At 30.2% G+C, this 22712-nt stretch overlaps 1 protein-coding gene across 2 annotated transcripts in view; it reads right to left on the bottom strand.

The window, feature by feature from the left end:
* The window catches only part of KLHL1 (kelch like family member 1), a 266430-nt gene that overhangs the window by 28408 nt on the left and 215310 nt on the right, over window positions 1–22712 (bottom strand). The window lies entirely within an intron of this gene.

The raw sequence follows: 22712 nt of genomic DNA, 5'->3' as shown, positions 1-22712 counted from the left end.
TAGGGGGTCAAATTATCAAATAAGGTTCATATGAATGAGTGATCTCACACAGGACTAAGATTTACTAATAATTTCAAGGATAGATGGGATCCTGAAGCACAGGCAAAACAGTAGACGACTAGGCTTTTCCTCCTAGGCAGTTCCTTTCTTTCCAGAGCCTTGATCTCTCTTGTATGGTCCTCTGTGGAAGCATTAAATTCTAATTTGTTCCTCTGTAACTCAGAAACTGTAGCAGACCTTGGTTATCAGATTTTACTTTGCTCCTTTGGCCTCGTGATACAAATATGCCTAGAGAAAGCAGAAATAAATACTGAGTTTATCTTTGTCCTGTTCCCTTTGATACCTGGCTTCTCAAGTGCTGGCTTCCTTGGTTTCTCTCTTGATGCCTTCGAAAATTTGATGTATGTATCTTATTCAGCTTTCATAGTTGTATATGTTGTTAGGAAGCTTTCTCAGATACTAGATACCCCTTTAAGGCTAGAAGTTAAATTTGTATAAGACTTCTAACTTTATCTTTAATACAGAAGTTTAATAAATAACAATCAGATGTATTAATCTATCACTAATGCTTTGGCTTTGGTTTACACATGTGTATTTAAGATTTTCCTCCAGCTCTACCACTTAGATAGGTAAGTTTATTCATCTCTCTATATTGCATTTTCCTAATCTCTAAAGTGAGCATAATTATAGTAATGATCTCATGTTGTTTTTGTGAGGACTGTATGAGCTAATGTATATATAGTACTTAAAAGAGACTCTGATATATTATAACCACTCAATTTTTATAAGCTATTATTACATCTTCATATTCAAATTTCAAATGTCACCATAAAAATAGATAAATAAATTTAAAAATAAAAAAATAAAAAGGAAATTTATAGGGGATATATAAATGTCCTCTAAGCATATAAAAATGCTTGATGTAAATGGTAAGCAGATTAATCAGGATTTAAAAGTAAAAAATCTTTGAGAGAAAGATTATGGCAATAATACTTTTAAATATTTTTGAAAATTTAAAAGTATTTCAAAATCAAAAATTAAGAACATTGGGAACTGAAAATTCTTATCATGCACTTGTAACTTAAGAATACCACTTTGAAGATAAATTTAGTAATGCAGAGTGCAAACATTATGATCTAGCTTTTACAGAAATTTGAAATATTTTGTAATTAAATAATGTATTATAGAAAGCAAAATACAGCAATTGGTATGTAAGAACTAGTAAATATTGACTGTAATAAATGAAGAAAACATCTGTGTAAACTTAGAAATGTTTTCATATCTGCTACTGGAGAGAAAACAGAACAGGACTTACATTCTACTGGAGAATAGACAATAAATATATAAAATTACTGAAAGATATCTAATACTACTATTCTTTAATTAACTAAGATATTGTAGGTGAGACTATCAAAGCTGAATGTATGGAAAATATCAGAAGAATGTTGTAATTAATAGCTTTAGTTTTGAAGAATAATTGCTTGGATTCAAATTCCAATCCAATTTTTTTAGCTGTGTCATGTTGGGAAAAAAATCTTAAATTCCTTATATCTTAGTATCCTCATTCATATAGAGAATACCTACATCATATTATTTATTGAAGATTAAATATAAAAGTCACATAACAATGCTTGGCAGATAATAAAGTCTTAATAAAGTTTAATTATAAGTAAAATCATCATTATGCTATCTCTTAGGATTAGTCATTAAACCTGAGATGATAAGAATTGCAAGCAGGATGAAAGAGTAATTTTAAAATATGTCATCACTCTCAAAACTTAAATTTCTCTCCCAAACATCTCCACTTATAACTAAATACTTGAGCAAGTACTATATTCCAAGGATTCTTTATTTTACTAACCCAAATTTGGAAAATATTTAAGTTTTTCTTGAAAATATTCATACTTTATGCTTACAGAAGATAAAGCAAGATATTCTTGTCGAGTACCACAGGATTTCTGAACTCTGGGTGCCTTATAATGTACTTTGCACATTTCTCGCAGCTGTGATTATTTCCTTGAAGAAGGGTCTCATTAAGTAGAGTAAATAATTGGACCAGAATAATTTCAAATTCAGAACAATACATCAATTTCTTCCTTATATTTACTTAAAATATTTTTATTGTGCAGTAAAGCAAGGTTAACAAGGTAAAAATATTTTTGTGCTTTATTCATTAACAATATTAAACCTGCATTACAAAATAATCTAATGAAGATAATAGAAATATTCAAATTCATTTTTATGTGTCTTTAGATAAATAATTGCATGATTGCTTCTGATAAAAGATTAATATTTTTGATGTTTACACTGAAATATATTTTTCGATAGATATGACTATTGATATATTTTAAATTATAACTCTTGCACATATCATTTGCCTTGAGAATTCTACAGTAAAATATCTACTAGAATTTTTCTGTATAATTTTTCTTCAAGATAGTTCAATGAAAGTAGAAAAATATTCCTAGGTTTTAGGCAGCATGCCCCAAGTTATAGTTTAGCACTTTCCCTATGGGTTTTAGTTTCTAAGAATATTTTTCATACAATCATACAGAATATCCCCACCCTAGAATCAGAATCTGCATTTTAAGAAGATCCCCTAGTAATCATTTGGATATGCAAATAGTATATTCGAAATTACATTTCCTTATGATTTAATGTGCATCTGTGCATGTTTCATAGTGATTATAGTTATAAATAATTAATAGAATTATATAAATTATGAAAAACCAATAGGAGTGAATAATTAATACATTTATAATTTATGAAAAATATAATGGAGTCAAAATTTATTTACCAAAAGGCATACTCATATGAAAATATTGGAGATTATTTCTTAGACAATCCCTTGCTTAGCTGTCATTATTAGTACACAGTAATTTTAGGTAAAATGATAAGTGTTTGATTTAAAGCTAAAATTGTTTTATAATTAAAGTCAAATCTTTTCTACAGAACTTTTAAAAGGCTATATACACTTACCTCGATTTCTATAGTGTCCATGTAGCAGTGACTGATAATTGGCCCCCACACAGTTTTCTCTGTATCTTATCATAATAGAGCCACTAATTTTTATGTGGGCACATTGCCCCTCCGGAAAAAAAATGTATATGTATACTTTAGTTCTTGGCAGCTAGATGCAGCAATTTGACTAAAGCAAAGATATGCTGTCTGGAATGCTGATGCAATGGGTAGAGTGGAAGCAACCACTTTGGCAATGAGGTATCTTGAGTCTATTGTTAAACACAGGGAACCAAATAAGAGTGGCCACTTATGATACCCTAAGGGCTTTGCAGCTGAATGGGGATCTTGCTCACAGATGCTTATATCCTGCCTTTGCCACAAGGTGAAATTCATTCTAGCTATACCATTGCTATTATAGGTTTTACTCTTAAACCAGCTGGCTTCATTCTAATAAATTCATCTCAAGAGTACTCAACTTCTCTTACTTTTTAGGTTATACCTAAATCCTTAGCAATATGCATTAAATATTCTAATTTTGCTTTAAAAAATTTTACTTTCCAAACATACATTACAAATTTAAGAATGATGAGTATATAGCAAACTGTCTCATCGATTTAATAGATATTTTATATTTGAATATTATTCATCCTTAAAATGAAGTCTCAAATTTGGCTTGGGAGATGTATACTCAGATGGAAATAGCAATCAAGTATAAGGAGAATTATCTTTCAAAGTTACAAATCTTTTTGTGAATTACATTAGCTCTTTTTCATTACTATCCCTTAGCAGTTTCAAATCTGTAAACGTTGAGTCCCTATTTAATACTTCTCTTAAGAAGATAGATAATAAAAACAATAGTTACAATCCTTTAGTACTTCATGGTTTTTTTAAAAAATGTATTACAGTGTATTCACACATACACAAATATAGAAGTAAATATTTAAATAGACTTCAAAAACCTACGAAATCCTTGTGTCTACCAAAATTTAAAATTTCATTTGTAGCACTAAAATCTTCAAATTTTTTGGAAAAGTATGTGTAGTGTCTTGAATGGTCACCTGAAAAAAAGGTATGTCCCTGTTCTAATTCCTAGAACATGTGAACGTTACCTTATTAAGATAGTTTTTATAGATGTAATTAAGTTAAGGCTCTTGAGATGAAGAGATCATCTTGACTTAGACAGCTGGATCCTAAATTCAATAAGTGTTGTTATAAGAGAAACGCAGGGGAGATTTGGCAGGCAGAGAGGATGCAATTTTAACAAAGATGCAGAGATTGAAGGGATGTGGCCACAAGTCAAGGAAGAGCTGGAGCGTCCCAATGCAAGAGCCGATGCAAGAGCCACTAGTGGGAAAGTGGCCCCGCTGACATGCTGACTTTAGAATTTTGATCTACGGAACAGGGAGAGAATACATTTTAAGCCACCAAGTTTGTAGCAGTTTTTACGGCAGCCCTAAGCAAATCAGACAGTGTGCTTGGAAAATATGGTGGCTTTGTAATAGATCATTAAAGATTCCTCTGGTCCTCTGCATTTTTGCCTTCTTAGCTTGACGTACTGCACTTGATTGTGAGACAGAAACAGCAAAAAAGAGTCTACATTAAAATTATTTCTTTTTCTGTATATATAGTTAAACTAAGTATAAAAATTGGATATTTTAAAAATATATAGAATATATTTTTTACTTTATTTTATTTCTCTGTGTCTGACTCTATAACCAAATGAGCACAAAATAACAATAATAATAAAATTTCAATGATTCAAGAATATGAGTGGGAAAATGAGTGGAGAGAGACAAAAGGAAGTGTGCGTAAATATCCTTTGTGTTATCATGGAGGATATTCTCAAAAATTTCTCAGCAGATTTTCCCCAGACTTCCTTGTTTAGGCCTCAGTTTTGAACCCATCTCTAGACTAATAAGTGGCTAAGGTAACAGGATTGTGATACTTCTTGGACTGTGAACATTGTATCCATGTAAAATAAGGTTATTTTAGAAAAGATAAAATAACCCCATCTAAGTGGGGTAGATGGTGGATAGGCAATCGACAGTCTGTTCTAAGAACTGCAAACCTGAACAAAATGTGATTGTAGATGTTGGTCTAAATTAATTTTTTGAAAAATAAGCCATATACTTTCACCAATTTTGTTACCTGATATAAACTGACAAATTAGAAAATTTTGGTTATCTTCTATACATTACCCATAAGAAAGAGATAATTGACATTATTTTAAGGTTTTTCTTCCCCCTTTTAGAAAAGAAACAAGAAATGAATAGGTGTGGGTGTATCTAGTTTAAATTTATTATCACTACATTTATTAATAACTAAAGTATTAAGAAGTGTGTTTGGAAATGAAAACAAGTATAACATTTACGACTCTTTTTCAGGCTTAAACTAGTACTATTTGCTTAAGGCAAAAACTATTCTGAACAATGCGATATCTAGATTTATTTTTTGCTTTAACATATAAATAAATTTTGTGTATCAACATATTCGTTATATATGATTTACACAATTTAACATTTTTACATTTACTAATTAAAACTACTTTAACAGTTGATCTACTCAATCAAGAAATATCAGTCTATACTTATAATCACTGTCATCAACACATACTAAAATTAATTCCACAGAATTTTAATAGATTAATCACATACAAATGATTTCAATGAAAGATCTCACTTCTTAAATACCTTTTACAATCTGTTATTTTCTTTCATTTTCTCCGTAATTTAATTCTCACATTATATATTTCAGCAGCTTTCTAACTCAATTTACTGTCTACATATCTTTGTTCTTCAACTGATTTTTTTATTGATAGAATCAATTGTTTTTATTAAATTTATTGGAATGACAATGGTTAATACAATTATACAGGTTTCAAGTGTACAATTCAATAACGCATCGTATGTATATCGCATTGTGTGTTCACCACCCAAAGTTAACTTTCCTTCTGTCGTCATATATTTTACCTCTTACCTACCTCTCCCCTCCCCCCCCCTTTCCCTCTGGCAACCACTAAACTGTGCTTTTTGATGCTTCTATAAGATTAAGATTAATCTTCCAGTAGCACAATCTATCCCCGCTCGAATGTGTCAAAGATTTTTCACTGCTGAGAAAATATTAAAGAGAAAACTTCTTCATCATATAATATATTAATCGATATCTGTCCTCAAACTTTCTAAATTTTGACTACCATTAGTATATTCATAAATTATTCAAATCTGTAAAATGCAATGCTTGGTATTTCATCTATGTTCCACGTAGCCTATCTTTCATGACATTTCTTATATTGTACCCTACACTGCAAAAGATCGATGGTAACATATCAAAATTCTACCCACCATTTAAATCTTTATTCGTTTCCATAGATAAAATTACCTCTTACTTACCAAGCTACAAAGAAAGCAGCCATAGGTTAACAATTTTTAAATAAAGCTTATTTCTTTTCTAGATTGTAGAGTTTGTGTCTAAGAAACTGCAGTCTGCAGAAAATAAGATATTTTTTTTCTTTCTGGTTAACCATCACATCACACAAAGCACTCACAACTGTGATTTAGCCCTAATGCACATTCGCTATATGGATATTCAATAGAGACAAGAGTGGATGAACCATGGGGGAATAAAGAAAGAATAGAAAGTTGATTCATTTGGCAAACTAAAGCTTAGATTAACAAATTGATCTTCAGTGATTTGAAATGCAGTATATGATGATTAAGAATATAAAGATGTGGGAAGTGTTGTACAGTAGTTCAAAAGAAAATTAAAGGATAAAACTTTAAGAAAATTTTTTCTGTATTATACTGATACTTGATCATATTCAATTTTTAAGAAATAACAGTGCTAAGTTAATATTAATTATCGAATAATTGCCTACAGTACAAATTTCCAAAGTATTAAGTAAAAATTACAAATTAAAAATTATATATATTATTTAAGACATTGCTCTTCTTGTGAATAGTAAAAGGAAACTTCTATTTTAAGAACTGAATAAAAAATATGACTTTTAATTATCAGATTAAAGGAGTAATTTCCACATTGCAAACCAAAAAGTAACCAGAAAAGCATAGTTTTCTAAGTCAACATAGTCTGAGTTATATTTAAATTATAGAATTTTTCCTGGATCATTTTTATTAAACTTTTTAAAAGTAAAGAATCACATAGTTTACATTTTCTAAAAACACACAAACGAAAAACAAAAAAATATTTCTATCAGAACAGGAGCATCTTGACTTAAACAAGTGTCTAAAGGTTTAAAGGATGTATTGTATCAAGCATAAGGTCAAGACTAACATCTCAAGTGATTTCCAGCCATTAAACACACTTCAGTACTAAAAACATTTTCTATTTGACTCTCTCTTAGAGATTATTTTTTTTCCACATTTAGCATACTTTATGTTTGTTTCTATTACATATTGACCTTGAGGTGATATAAGTAAAAAACCTAGTAATTATTGGTTGCTTTGTTAGTCAAGGTCCTATTTATACTTTTGTTAATTATTATGTCTTGATTGAACTGAGGTTTCCTGAGTTTTTCTAGGTTGTGTTGACTAAAAGAGAAATATATATATATATATATATGAACTTCAGGTGCATAGAGAAAACGAACAAATAAGGTTCTTATATTAACAAGGAACTAACATTTTTTAAAAAGATTTAATTATTTTTTTTGCAATCATAGACAATATCCAACATTTATTTAACAGATTTCTAACATGAGCAAGCAATGTTTTGGGCACTTGTGGGTAGTTAAATAAAAAGTCATATGACATTGTGTCTTCTATAAGCTAAGAGACTAAATGTGAAAAAAAATGCTTAAATAATTATGATCTACAATCATGGATGCTAAACTACACCCACCGTGTACTGGAAGTGCAGAGGAGAGGACAACTGGCATTGCAAAGGGTGGTAAAGGAAGACCTTGCCCAGGAGATGACATTAGACCCGCTATTAAGGGATGAATAAGAATTCTCTAGGTAGGAAACAGAGGAAGGATCAGTCTGGGTAAAGGCAACAACTTGTACAAAGTAGGCTATAAGCCAACTTGTGTGTTACCAGCTTGATAAAAAATTTAGTGTGATAAATCTCAGGGTGCAGTAGCAGAGGAAAGTAGCAGAGTTTAAAATGGCACAAGGCAAAGGGTGAACTATGAGTATCACTCTAAGGAATTTGTTCTTTGGTATTATTAACTTTGAAAAATAAGTGAAAACAAACAGGCTCCTTATACTTTGATATCATATAATATTGACATTTTTTATCCATTGTCTTTCAAAATTTTTTAAGCAATAAAAATCATTTTAATTTACTTTTAATGAACCACTTAACTTTGCCTTCCCATCTTAAATCTTTTAGAGGGATGCAGACAGATTAACAAACTGACTATAAATTTTTAGGTGTAAGGGCCAAGGTTAGAGACCTCATCTATAGACTTTTCCACTAGGGATCTGCGTCTGTCATTTTATGCTTGCTTACATTCCAGCAGCAATTGACTATTGTTAGCACTGATTCACATTAGCTGTTTCTAGTCCAAAGCAGTTATGAAAGTCTAAGGTGAGAATGAGATGTATTTTCTTTGCCAAGAGGGGATAACAATAAAGGGATTCAGGTGCATAACTTTAGATATTAGGGTTTCCCAAATGCTGAGACTGAGGAATTAGATATTATAAAATAATTTTGAGTGAATTCTATTTAATGACTATAATGTTGTAATGTTTTACTTTTACTCTTTGACAAAATGATCACAATAGGGAGATGTGAATCAAAAGGTACATATATGATTTCAAAGCAGCAAATTCCACTAAGCTATTTTTATGATTAATATTCTTTTATCATTCAAAACTTTAAATAATTAGTATAAATCATATAAAATAATTGTGTTAGCACTAGGATGCCAGAATCTCATCTTTAAATTGTAATGGATTTACACAGTTCTTAGCTGACACTAGGAAATGCTATTTTAGAGGCGACAGGGAAAAGCATGTTGATTTACTCATTGCAGTTCTGCTATGTGCATACAGCTATATTTAATTTAATGGAAACAAATAAGAATCAAAAGAAGCCACTGTAGAAGTTGAAAAGAACTACTTATAAGTTCCTGAAATGTTTTCTTTTGTTGAACTTTTTTTTTTTTTTTTAAATTCTGGCTAGATATACATCAATCCATTAAAAAGTCTTAGGGATTTGCTCTTTGCCTAGCATAAAAGATTGACATGGTTCTAAGCTACAACCTGAACAGAATAGTAATAAAAAGCAACTATTAGAGCATGAAATAAGATGCAGAAAGTTTTGAATATTCTTATGATAGAAAGTCAATTTATTCAACACTTGGTGCTTCAGTTTTCTCATCTGAAAATAGTGATAATAATAGTACGTACCTCAATTGGTTGTTGTGAGAATTAAATGAGAAAATGTATACTTAAAGCGGGTGGAAGAGTTTTTTAACACTTTGTTTGTTTTTTATTTTTTTAAATCAATTCTTAGTTTAATGTGATTTCTGATACTGAGGGTCACAAATAAGGTCAAGGGCAAAACTTTGTCCAGGAAGGAACAAGGCCATGGTGTGGATTCACATGAGTCCAGTTGCTTCTTGCACCACTTTTCTCATAATTCTCTCCTTGTTATTATAAATTCTACCTAGAACATTGACATTTTACATGTGTTTCTAATGTTTGACAATTGTTGAAACTCAGCATCAGTTACTGCTTGAGGATGTTGAATAATCAATATATTCTTATGAATACTGATTCATGGAATATGTAACCATTTGTCATCATCAAATCAGGAATAATCAATCTCAATATTTACGTTGCTAGTACTATATATACGATTAACTTTGTCTTACTTAAATATGAATTATAATAAAGATAAAACAAAATGATAGGCTATATTTTAGAAAAATAATGAGATTATTCAAATAAAAGAGAAAAATCCTAATAAAAGAACAAAAATTATAGATTGAAGCATTTGTTTTTATTAACTAATAGTATGAAAGCCTATATATTTAACACGATGTAATGTCATAGCAGCAATTAAAATTGTTTTACGCATAAAAATTCAAAAGTTCTACTTTCTCTATTCTCTATAATTTATGTAAGACTATGTCACATATGGAGTAATGCCTTCTATATATATATATATATATATATATATATATATATATATATATTTTTTTTTTTTTTTACTTTAGCCTTTATTGTGAGACCCATGAATTAATATTTAGATTATCTTATCTAAAATGACAGCTGGGGGAAGGAGCTGCAAAGAGTGATTTGTTAGCATTTAAATTAATCAGAAGCTCAGGCTCAGTTTTGGACTATTACAGGAGCACCAACTTATTAAATTTTATATATATTTTTTGTATGATTGATAGAACTATTCTATCCCTTAGTAAAATGCATGATCTTTAAGATATGTGGACTAAGGAGAAGTATTTTATAAGCACCTCTTTCCTCATATCATCAGATAATGTGATTATAAAAGGTTTTATAATTATTAGGTTGTTCAGTAACATATTAAAGGTAAGGTATAGCCAAATATGGGGACTGTATGCCTAATTTAAACCACTATTTTATTTTTCACTACAAAGGGCTGTATTTTGTTTAATTTACAAATCAAGTCATGTATCTATTTTTGTTTGTTTCTCTTTGACTTGAAAATATGTATTTAAATGTGCATCACAATTTGATCTGACACTTTATTTTTCATTGACATAGATAGTAAGTCTGTTGGGGAGAAAGAATTTCACTCCACAATTATCTGCAGCTACTGAAGTCTATAAATATCCACTAAGAAGCCCTAATACTTACATTCTAAAGTAAATATATTTATATAAAATATACCCATATTACATATATTTACATATATATAATTAATTTGTATTCCCTCATCATTTTGTCATTAGCTAGTACACATATAATGTAATAGATTTTTTTATCAAAGTAAATTTATTTTTTTAATTTTATAGCATAAAATAAATATGGTTCTTATGGAAAAACTTTGAAAACCTTAATAATGTGGTACACCTATTAGAATAACATACACATTTTATTTATAAGTATAGTTTTTCCCTTATTTAAGTACACCCAAGGAGAAATTGTCCTGGAATTAAGAGAAATTGTCCTAGAAATTGTCTTGGAATCAGTGCTTTTAAATAAATGTTTTTCTGTTTTCTTACTAAATCCCAAGCAATATGAGAGCATGGTCATATTTGTTTACAGTTTTCTTTCTGGCAAAAGCCCTTACCGAATGAATAAAATTTAGTCTTAAAGTTTCAATCTAATATAATACCAGCTTGAATTTCATTTATTTGTCAATGTTAAAACAGATTCAATATTTAAAAAGCTAATTATTTTCCAAAAATAAAAGCGAGGCAAATAGTTTTATTGCAAAAACATCAACCTTCTTTAAAAGAGTCTGTACCAAATATAGTCGAATGCTCAAAAGAATACTAACTATGCTGCATTACTCTTTTGAACATAGTTAGAGTCCAAATAATTAGGCCTTTCAGACTAAAGACAAAGATGAATTATAATGTACTATTCTTTGTAACAATATACAAACTCATAGATATGTAGATTTATGGTTGTAAGATGCATTGAAATGTCTAATTCAAAATGGCTTTAAGCAAATTTCGACATGAGAGTACAAATATATAGTTTCACAAATATATGTATGGATACTGAATATAAATACTGTGTTGTAATTTCTTAAATTTTAATATTTTAGAATTTTGTATATTGCATTATAACATTGTTAATTATTCTACATTTTTGCCATCCTTTAAGAATGTCAAATAATGCAGTTTGGCAAAATAACGGAAATGATTTTTGCCTTATTCTTTCCCTTTTCCCAAGCATAAAATATAGCATGAGTTAATTTTTGTATTGTTCTTCTCTTTTATTCTAAAGTTTAAAAATGCATTGTACATTTGACAGATTTTTAAAAGGGATAAATTGCTTATATCATTCTGTTCAATTGGAAAATATTAATGCTATAATTTTTTATATTAATTTTTCAAAACCTAGTAACTCACAAAAAAATTTAACTGAGGGCCTGTGAGTTATCTTTCATTGTATAAGTCAGTTTACCTTTAAAGCTACTTCTGAATTCTATTTAGACTTCTACATTTAAAACTATCTTTTAACTGAAATAATCAAGGAAGAAAAAATTGCTGGGATATTACTTTTTATCTTTATTTTTTCTTCAGTAGAAGCTTCATCTCTTGTGAAAAGGTGAAATGTTCTTGGAATGAGTCTTTGTTTATATGTAATCTGACTATCTATATCTCTTTCTCAGGGCAAAGTGAAAAAAAATGCATATATTTTTGTTTAAATCTTTTCCTGGGAGTACTGCATGATGAAACCATCTAATAAAACTAATAGATAAGTTACTACTAAGGGCAAGACTAGCTCCCTATACTTGTCATTCCTACCGCAGGTAGTATATAGTGTCTTAGGGTATTTGCTATGTTATGTACATGTGTACTGAGGCAGAGTGACATGTACAGATGACATGTACAGAGGCAGAGTGAGGTTACACTGTTGGTCTGTCTATTGCTATAAAAACAGGTACTAGTGGTTCAAAAGTCTAAATATTTGAATAAATGATTTATACTATTTGTCATATAATTAAATATTATCACAATGGTATTCACATAAATAATGGGTAACAATATCAATGAAAGTATCAATATCAATACCTATAACTTTAAGGGCACACTCTTTACTTAAAAATATTAATTTGTTTAAAAAATATTTGGTTTTCTATCTGTGTTGAGTGCTTAAGATGTTAGACCACAAGTAAGTACTATATCCTTTTGGGCTTTCATTCAAACAAGAGTGACTTGAGTAAACACTTTAAAGAATGTTGATTTAATTTCACCTAAAAATATGTATATATATATATACATTTTTGAAATATTATTAAATAATATATTTAAGTAATTATTTGTATATTATGTATTATGTATTATGTGAAATAATTAAATTTAAATAAAATTAAATAATCTATTTAAAACATATTTTCATATATAGATATAATATTTTACTTTCATGAGGAGTGGTATTTTAGGTGAAATGAGTTTTTCTGGATGCCTAAATATTACAGGACAAAATTCATAATATTCATTCTATTAATAAAATAGTTAATAGCAGCAGTTTTCTAGTGTCATAACATTGGCATGACAAGGTTATTATAAATAGTTAGTTTCATGGTACCTGCAAGTAATTCACAAATCTCTAGACTTATAACAATAGTTCTAATGATTTAGAAATACTTTATCAAATGAGTCACTCTAACAATAAACATAAGTGTGCTTATCCACAGGATATTTATGTATTCATTTAAAATATTTTAAGCCTCAGCAAATTTATAGTCTGAAGGTATAGGCCACAGTGTTTATGGCTTTTCTATATTACATGAAAAAAGAAAATTTTTAAAAAGCCTTTAGAAAATTAAAAACCGTATATGCTGTTGAATGCGTATGAATTTATAGGTTATATAACCTCATTACTAGTAATCCTCATAAAAACATTGAATTACATAATTTATTGACTAAAGCAAAGTAAGGTTTTAGAGTAAACGCTGATAATTCTGCTCATTGTGAAGGGGCTTCCTGTAAGGGTCCTTCACTTACCAGGCCCCTCTGAGAGCCCCTGAAAGGGGGTCCAACAATGTCTTCACATGGCGATTGCATTTCTCTTTAGGGAGGATCTCATCTTTAAGCCCCACAAAACCTAGCTCTGCCTCTAAGCTTATTGTATTACTGCAAAGAATTAACTTGATATATTATAGAAATAGTAATAAATAATCACAACAAGGTGGAAAAATTAATGCAGAAAGCAAAGCAAAACAAAACGAACCTCACATCGTTTTGCCACTAGTGAGCCGTATGCACTTCAGTAAGCTACTTAATCTTTCTGGCTCTTGGTTTTCTCATTTGTAAAAGTAAGAATCTGGAGTAAATATTCTCTTAGATACGCTCTAGATTTAAATAGCTATTAGTCTATGTATTTTTTTCTTTTGATTACTTTAACATCCCATTACCACCTGTACACTGAGAGAAATTATTAGGACTGAAGGAATTTTTCTATTAAGGTAGTTTTAAGATGCATTTTAAATTGAGACATGGAAGATTTGGATGGTCATTCGGGTTGAAGACATCTATGAAAAAAATTAAAATATAAAATAAAATCATCTCCCCAATAAATCGACAAAAGCAAAAAGCAAGCAATAAGTTAGCAGTCAAAGCCAGAATTACAGGAACTGAAGTGGTCAGCTTTCTATAGTTGATTTAATATTTTTCTTTCTCTATTAATAGCTCTTTCTATGTGGTTCACCTGAGTGACCAGCTTGTCTTCTAAAAATTCAATCTCATTAATTTCCTATTTGATATAAAAAAGATATCAAGTGAATTTATACCTTTATTAATTGAAATTTGGGCTAAATTCAAGTATACAAGGCCAATTATGTATAATAAATTACCTCAAACTAAAATATTTCATTATTAAATTAAAAATTTCAATTAAAATGTTATCATAGAGTAGGATTATAGAGGTCGCATTTTATATTCTCCAGCATGTCTTGTACTGCAAACTAAACATGAAAAAGGATATTTGTTATATTTTAAAATATATTCATGTGTTAATCCAACATCATTAAAACATTTGTTTTCTAATAACCTGTGGCTTGTTACTCAAATAGTCTATGCTTCCTTTTCACATTTGTGTTTTACACATTTCACTCCATTGATTTAAATGTATTTTCTTCTTCAATTTGCCCATTAATCCTTTAGTCCTAACCTCTCTTTAGAAATCTTTCCTAATTATTCTAACTTGAAACAACATGTTCATAACACTTACTTATTATACTTGCAACTCTTCATTGTAATTGTCTTTTAACTTTTCTGGTCTCCCTACATAGATGTAAGATCTTTGAGTATAATATCTTATTCACCCTTTTATTCTAATACGGGTATTATAGTATGTTGTAGTGCAATTTTAATGCATGTTGAATGATTTAACCAATAAATTCTTATACAAATCTCCCTTGTATTTAACTAGATTAATTCTGCTAACCTTATCTTTAACTTAGTACACGATTGTATTGTCCAACAATTAAGGTGATTCCAAAAATATGTAAATATAGATGGATATATTTGATTAAAACTAGATGCTAAAGAAGATGGCAAAACAAAGATATACAAACTAGAGCTACGTGTGAGATTGCTGCAAAATATGCATTCATATTTGTTACTATCAGACTGCAAATTTAATTCTAGACTGTATAACATTTAACTCACAGAGAAAAATCTAGATAGTTACATTATCTACAATATTCTTGGTATAAAAACTGACCAGTTTCTCAGGATGGAAAAAGTAATTTAGATCAAGCAGATATCTCTCTAAAGGTTTCTCACAAAGAAGAAATTGTATTCGGATCCTAGTTTGAAGGGTCAGTATTCTAGATGTTCTATTAGCTTTTTGCATTTTATCAAAGCACTACAGGTATAGTTAAGGGGATAATTTATACTCAGTCCATAAATTTTTAACACATTGCAGAATACAATGTTGTCTGTATGCCATAGTAGACTACCATGTTGAGAGATAAAATATAATTTTTGACTATTTTAAGAGGTGGGATATACACATATCACAGAGGAACCACCTTGAGAATTAACCACACATTTTTTTTGTGATATGAAATTTTACTTCTGGAAATGAATAATAGATTAAGGAAAACAATATCTTCCCCTGGATGCATAATTTTTATTTGTAAGAAAGCATTTGCAACTAGTGTATATAACTAGCATGTATAATATTGAAGATGCATATTGTTTCTTATTCTCTTCTTCCCCAACACCTAATGGAATTCTTAGCACTAAAAATTCTTCAATAAATGTTTATTTGAACAAGAACATAGTTCAGTGCAATGATGCTATGTTATACCTAATCTTAGACTTTAACAAGTAACAGGACCATAGAAGACTAAATATATAAGAAGGATTTCACTGATATTTATAGTTTATAAATCAGAGTATGTAAGATCACATTCTATTGAGAAGAATCTTGGTATTTGTTGTTTCCCCTTTATACCTCCCTCCCTACTTCCCTTCTTTTCTTTTTTGCTGACATTATTAATGGTACATGTGTGATATTTCCAAGAGGAACTGATAAAATGAAAGTGAATAAAGAAAGCTCTAAAATATTTTTTTAAATACACTCATGTTTGTATCTATATCATATTTACATAAATAAAAAGCAAAGTGACATTATCTTGTTTACTCAGATATTACAGTTTCAAATAAAAAGATAGTTATCTGCTCTAAAAACTTCTTTTTATGCCCTATATATTCTTCAGAATTTTTCCTATTTTATTGGCCATGCATAAGTCCTGAAAATTGTAGGTCTGTGTATATATTTGTGTGTGTATTTCAGTCTGAGTATAAGAATGTATATCATCAAAAGAATTAAGTCTTTTATTTGTATCCTCATATACTCATTATATATTTTTCCTTATATATTTAATGTCAGATACATAAACCTGAATAGGTAGTTTTGAATTTTGTTTCCTTGTGAAAAATTGCAAAACTTTAAGAGAGAGCTCTTTTAAAGATACGTAGACCTTCTTGGTCTTGTGAGAGAGCTATTTTTTAAGTAAAAGAGACACAAAGATGACAAACATATCCAGATATAATTAAAGAAGTGGACTAACCTGAAGCAAGTACTCTTTTTAAGACAATGAAAACTGACAGTTTAAAATGAGATTTTCTAGTCTAATGAGTTATATCACAAACAAATGCAAGGTTTTATTATGCTGATATTTTTCTTCAGTCCATTTATTACTTGTTTTTATAAGTATAGTTTCTAAAAGCCATAGAAATGAGTCATAGTAAATGTCACTTTGGGTTCCCTTTCCTTATACATAAATTCAGGTTATTAATTTAAATAAGTTGAGTTACTTTTTTCCTGACTCTGAAAAACTAATGCCTACACCTATAAGCTACGTTTGACCAGTCAGGTTTTAAAGCTCCCAACAAGAATTTTAAAAACCGAAATGAGCAAAGCAATGAAGGAAAGTAAAATAAATAAATGAATGGATAAACAAACAAACAAATAAATTTTTGAATTGGCGAAGTTTGCAGCAATATCTAGTTTCTAGTGTAATGTAACTCAGAGCTATCTCACAGATCAAGAGTAGATGCCAGCTGCAGTGTCTTTCATGGAAGCATCTTTGCCCTCACCAAACTTTCAAAGGCATGTAATTTTCATCTTGAATTAACTATTAAGTCTGTTTTAGTTTCAGTCAGGTTCTAGGACGTACAATCAATTTTCTAAGCTAACCATTATGTTTTGTTTATTTGTTTCTTTGTTAAAGTATGTAGTTTGGGGATTCATACATTATGTTTGTTCATTATGTATGTCTTATTTTTTACCTCAATAGTGGCCGACCTCCCATCTAAGGGAAGAATTAATTTTTTAACAGCATCATTGACAAAGGCCATTGTAAGTGTTATTCTCATTGCTTTCAAAAATGCTTTTCTATTGGTGATGGCTAGACCATGTACATCATTTCTAAGTTTTTAATAATGATTATGTTTTCAAGAGACCCCTTTTGCTCATGGATTGGTCAATTTCTGCTTACTGTACCCAGTAAAAACAGTCCACCCCATCGTTGACATCTGCAGAAATGGCAGAGTAAGGACCTACAAAGATCCACTAGTCCATAAAGTGATGAGAACATTGGGAAAAGGCATCGAAATCATATTTTTGGGACATATACAAAGGGTTAAAATATCTGAGGAGCATTTATTTAAGAAAAACAGCTGATTAGATAAGAATAATGAATTCCACGATGTTTTAACATGTCCTGTTCTTATTGCCTTCTCCTGGCTTTGCAGTAACCTTGAAAACCAATAACCTCACAATCAAAGTAGTCATGAAATCAGCAGTCTGGCATCCACTGGAGGATGCTGAATAGATTTGGAGATTCCTCAAAAGTCGGTTCTTCAGGAAATTGTTATCCAACCTGCCTGGCGGTTCTCTGGACACCTTTACTTACAGGACTTATCCATTTTTCACATGAATAAGGCTTATTCTTACTGAGAATGCCCAGGGTGTGTGTCAAAAAAAAAAAAAAAAAAGAAAAATCAATGACAATCACAATTGACCTTTGAACAACATGGGTTTAAACTGCTCAGGTCCACTTACTCTTGGATTTTTTTCAATAAACAGACAGTCTGCCCTCATATCCTCAGGTTTTGCATTTACAAATTCAAACAACAGTAGATCAAAAACAGCACTTTCAACTTCTATTGGAAATCCATGTAGGTAGAGGGCCGACTTAAGTTATACAAGGATTTTCATGGGGGAGGTTACACCCCTATCACAGTGTTGTTCAAGGGTCAACTGCATTTATTTATTTATTTATTTATTTATTTAAATGCCTACAGCACCTAGTATTCCTAGGTGGTAAAGGTCAACTGTATTTATCATCACAGCTGCCATAGGTGGCGAAAACAGTTTGGGCAAACAAAAAGCTGAATAAAAATCTTAAAAGTAGAGCTGGGGATGTGATGTCCATGGGGAAGTTTGAAAAGATAGACATTTCCTGCTACTCAGGAAGGTCATATGCATATTCAGTTCTGTGCACATGTTCAGGTAAATTCTGAGATGGTACTGAGCTCTCATCTCTAGGCAACCTTGGAAATTCATGTAAGCAGAAAGTGAAGATTAAGGCATGAAGAGTCCAGCTCTTGGTAAAAATTTACGTGATTTTTCCGACTTGATCAGAGGTGATTTCAAAAACTTTACCTGGCAGGCCGTATGGGGGAAAGCTGCTCTCCCACACCAGCCTTAGTGCACAGCCGTGCATTGCAGTCTTTTCAAGGGAGTTCGAGTCAACGACTCAGACCCCTCTGGCTCATCTGGCTCTGATCATGCACTTCACATATTTGCATTCCTAGTCTAGGCATCTTTATTCTCAGCTCTCCTAGTTTGAAATCTTGGAAAGGTATCTTCTTCAAGCACCTCTGCCAAGGCCTTCTTATGGGGAGAGTGGGGGAAAACTTCTCTTTGCTTAGTGTGCATGTTGGAGTATTCCTTCAACACTTCAGTAGGCAGTTTACAACTCTGCCTTGCTAGGAACTTAGCTGAGCTGGAAGAGAGAGCTGAGCTCAAAGAACTGCAGGTAGATAAACCAAAGATATGCATACCAGAAGGCGCATCACAAACTGTCAAAAGCCAGAGACAGAGAATCTTGAAAGTAGCAAGAGTATCAACTTATCACATAGGAGGCACCCTCAAGAAGATTAACAATTCATTTCTCATCAGATAACAAAGAGGCCAGAAGACAGTGGAATAGCATATTCAAAGTGCTAAAATAAAAAAAAAAAAAACTCTTAAGAATTTTATATTGTTCAAAAATAAAGGAGAATTAATTGCATACCTCGATTAAACAAACAAATAAATGAAACACTGAGGGAATTTGTTGCTAGTGGATCCGCCCTACGGAGAATATTAAAAGGAGTCCCTTGGACCAAAATGTAGACATTTCTACCAGAACGCAAATTCAAATAAAGAATAAAGAGCACTGGTAACAAATATTTAAAAAGTATAAATGTATTTTTTCTCTATAACTTTATTTTCTCCTATCTTACTTTAAGACAATTGCGTGAAGCAATAATTTTAAAACTGTGTTGATGAATGTATAATGTATAAACATGTAATTTGTATGACAATAATAGCAAATATGTGTTAATTAAAAACACTGCTACATAACCAGTGGTCAAAGAAGATGAAAAAAGTTAAAAATATTTTGAGACGAATGAAAATGAAGGCACAAAATGCCAAAATTAGTGGAGTGCAACTCAAGCAGTGCTTACATGGAAATGTACAGCTGTGAAAACCTTAATTAGGAAGGATTTCTAATCAATAACCTAAACTTCCACATTAAGAAGTAGAAAAATAAGAGCAAATCCAATGCAAGATGAAGGAAAATAAAAATATAGATATGATTGGATATAAATAAAATAGTGAATTATAAAACAAAAGAAAACCATAAAACTAGCAATTTGTTCTTTGAAAAGATCAACAATTTTACAAGCCTTTACCTAGACTGAATAAGAGAAAAAGAGAGAAATGTTTAATTACTAAAATCAGGAATAAATAGGGAACTACCAATCTCATAAAAATACAATGGATTATATGGGAATACTATAAAGAATTGTATACCAACAATTCTGATAACCTAAATGAGATGGACAAATTCCTGGATATTCAGTAACTACAGAAACTGACTCAAGAAGAAATGAAAAATCTGAATAGACCAGTAAGAAAGTAGTGATTAGTGATTTTACAACTTCTCACAAAGTAAAGACCAGGTTTCCTTGGCTTTACTGATGAATGCTACTAAATGTTTAAAGAAGAATTAACACAAATTCTTCATATACTCTTCCACAAGATAGAAAATCAATGAGCATTTCCAACTCATTCTATGAAATCAGTATTATTGTGATACTCAAACCAGACAAAGATATCACAAGAAAACTATATACCAATATCCCTTGTGAATACAGATGGGACATATTCCACAAAATACTAGCAAACTAAATACAGCAACATATATAAAGGATTGTAGACCATGACCAAGTGAGATTTATCTAGAGAAGATAGAATAATATCTAAAAATCAGTTGATGTAATACACTATACTAATAGAATGTAGAAAAAATTACATATCTTTTCAAAACATGTAGGTTTGACAAAACCTGACACATTTTTGTGATAAAACACTTAGCTGACTAGAAATATAAAGTATCTTAGCATCTACCCGCCTCGAAAAATCGATAACATTCTCTTTAATGGTGAAAGACTAAACTCTCTTTTCCCAATTTAAGAGCAAGGTGACAATGTCTTCTCTAGCCAATTCTATTCAGTTTTGTCCTGGAGGTTCTAGCTAAAGTAAATAAGCAAGTAAAATAAATAAAATAAGTAAAATTAAAGGAAGAAGTAAAACCATTTCTCTTTTCAGAGAAAATGATTTTATTAGATCTAAAATCATAAGAAATCCTGAAAAATCTACCAATCTAATAAAAATGTTCGTCAAGGCTTCCGAATTCAAGTTCAATACACAAATATATACAACAGCCATAAAAATCTGAAAACGAACATAAAAATTTTTTCCATTTACAATAGTATAAAATATAGCAGACTATTGAGCAATAAATTTATCAGAAGTGAAAGAAAGTAGACCTAAATAAGCAGAATAATATCTAATGTTTATTGATTGGAAGACAATATTGTTAAAGTGGTAAAACTCACAAATTGCTTTACATATTCAATCCAATCAATATCTGACTACCAGAGACCTTTTCACAGAAATTGAGAAATTGATTTTTAATTTTGTACGGACATGTAAGAGATTCTGAATAGCCCAAAAAATCTTGAGAAGAAGAACAAAGTCTGGGAGCTGATACTACTCAACTTCAAACTTACTATAAAGCTTATGCCAGCACTAATTATTTAATTACTTAATTATTAAGACAGTGTGGTGCTGGCATAAGGATAGAAATAGATGTTAATGAAATGTAATTGAGAGTCCATAAATAAACCCTTATATTTATGAATTGATTTTTGACAAGGATATCAAGACAATTCAATAAAACAGATCTTTTCAATAGTGCTGAGACAACATGCAAAAAAATGATGTTGAACTGCTTTCTCACACCACAGGAAAAAAATTAATTCAAAATGGGTCGTATTTTTAAATTTAAGACATAAAATTTCTAAAAGGAAACATAGGCATAAATCTCCATGACCATAGATTAGACAATATTTTTGCAGATATACTACCAAAAAGCACAAACAACAAAAGAAAAAATTAAATCGAACTTTATTATGCTAAGAATTTTTGTGCTTCTAAGGACACTAATGGGAAAATTAAAATAGAACCAATAGAAAGAAAAATATTTGAAAATCTTATATATGACAGAGGACTTTTATACAGAATATAAAATAAACAATTGCAACTCAATAATAAAAAGAAAACTATTCCAAACAAAAAATGGGTAAAGTGTTTGAATAGAGATTTATCCAAGAAAGATATAAAAATGGCCAAGAAATACACAAAATGTTTCTCAAAATTATTTATTAGAGAAATACCTATAAAATTATAAGAAGTGCTAATTTATATACACTAAGATTATTATAATAAAAATGGATGATAACTAGTGTTGACAAGGATGTGAAAAAAATGGCATCCTCAAACATTGTTGAGGAGATAGAAAATAGCGCAGCCATTATGAATAACAACTTGACAGTTCTTCCAAAAGTTAAAGGTAAAGTTACCATGTCTCAACAATTCTCCTTTTATGTATCTATCCAAAAGAACTGAAAATGTATATTCACACAAAAATGCATATATAAATGTTCATAGCAATTTATTCATAATCACCAAAAAGTGGAAACAACCCAAATGTCCTACTGATGATGTATAAACAAAATGTGGTAAATCTTAACAGTGAAATCTTATTCTGTTATAAAAAGAATGAAGTATTGATATATACTACAAAGTGGATGAATTTTGAAAACATTACCCTATGTGAGAGAAATCATACACAAAAGGCCACAAGTTGTATGATTTTTTTTTTTAACGAAATGTTGAAAATTGGCAATTCCATAAAGACAGAGTAGATTAACTATTGCTAAGGGCTAGGGATATAGGGCAGTGAAGACTGCCTGCTATTGGGTACAGGGTTTA

This window comes from Rousettus aegyptiacus, unplaced genomic scaffold (assembly GCF_014176215.1).
Source record: "Rousettus aegyptiacus isolate mRouAeg1 unplaced genomic scaffold, mRouAeg1.p scaffold_m13_p_11, whole genome shotgun sequence".
In the NCBI taxonomy this organism is placed as follows: Eukaryota; Metazoa; Chordata; class Mammalia; order Chiroptera; family Pteropodidae; genus Rousettus; species Rousettus aegyptiacus.
The sequence above is the reverse complement of the archived record's forward strand: the minus strand, read 5'-3'. Positions and strand labels throughout refer to the sequence as shown.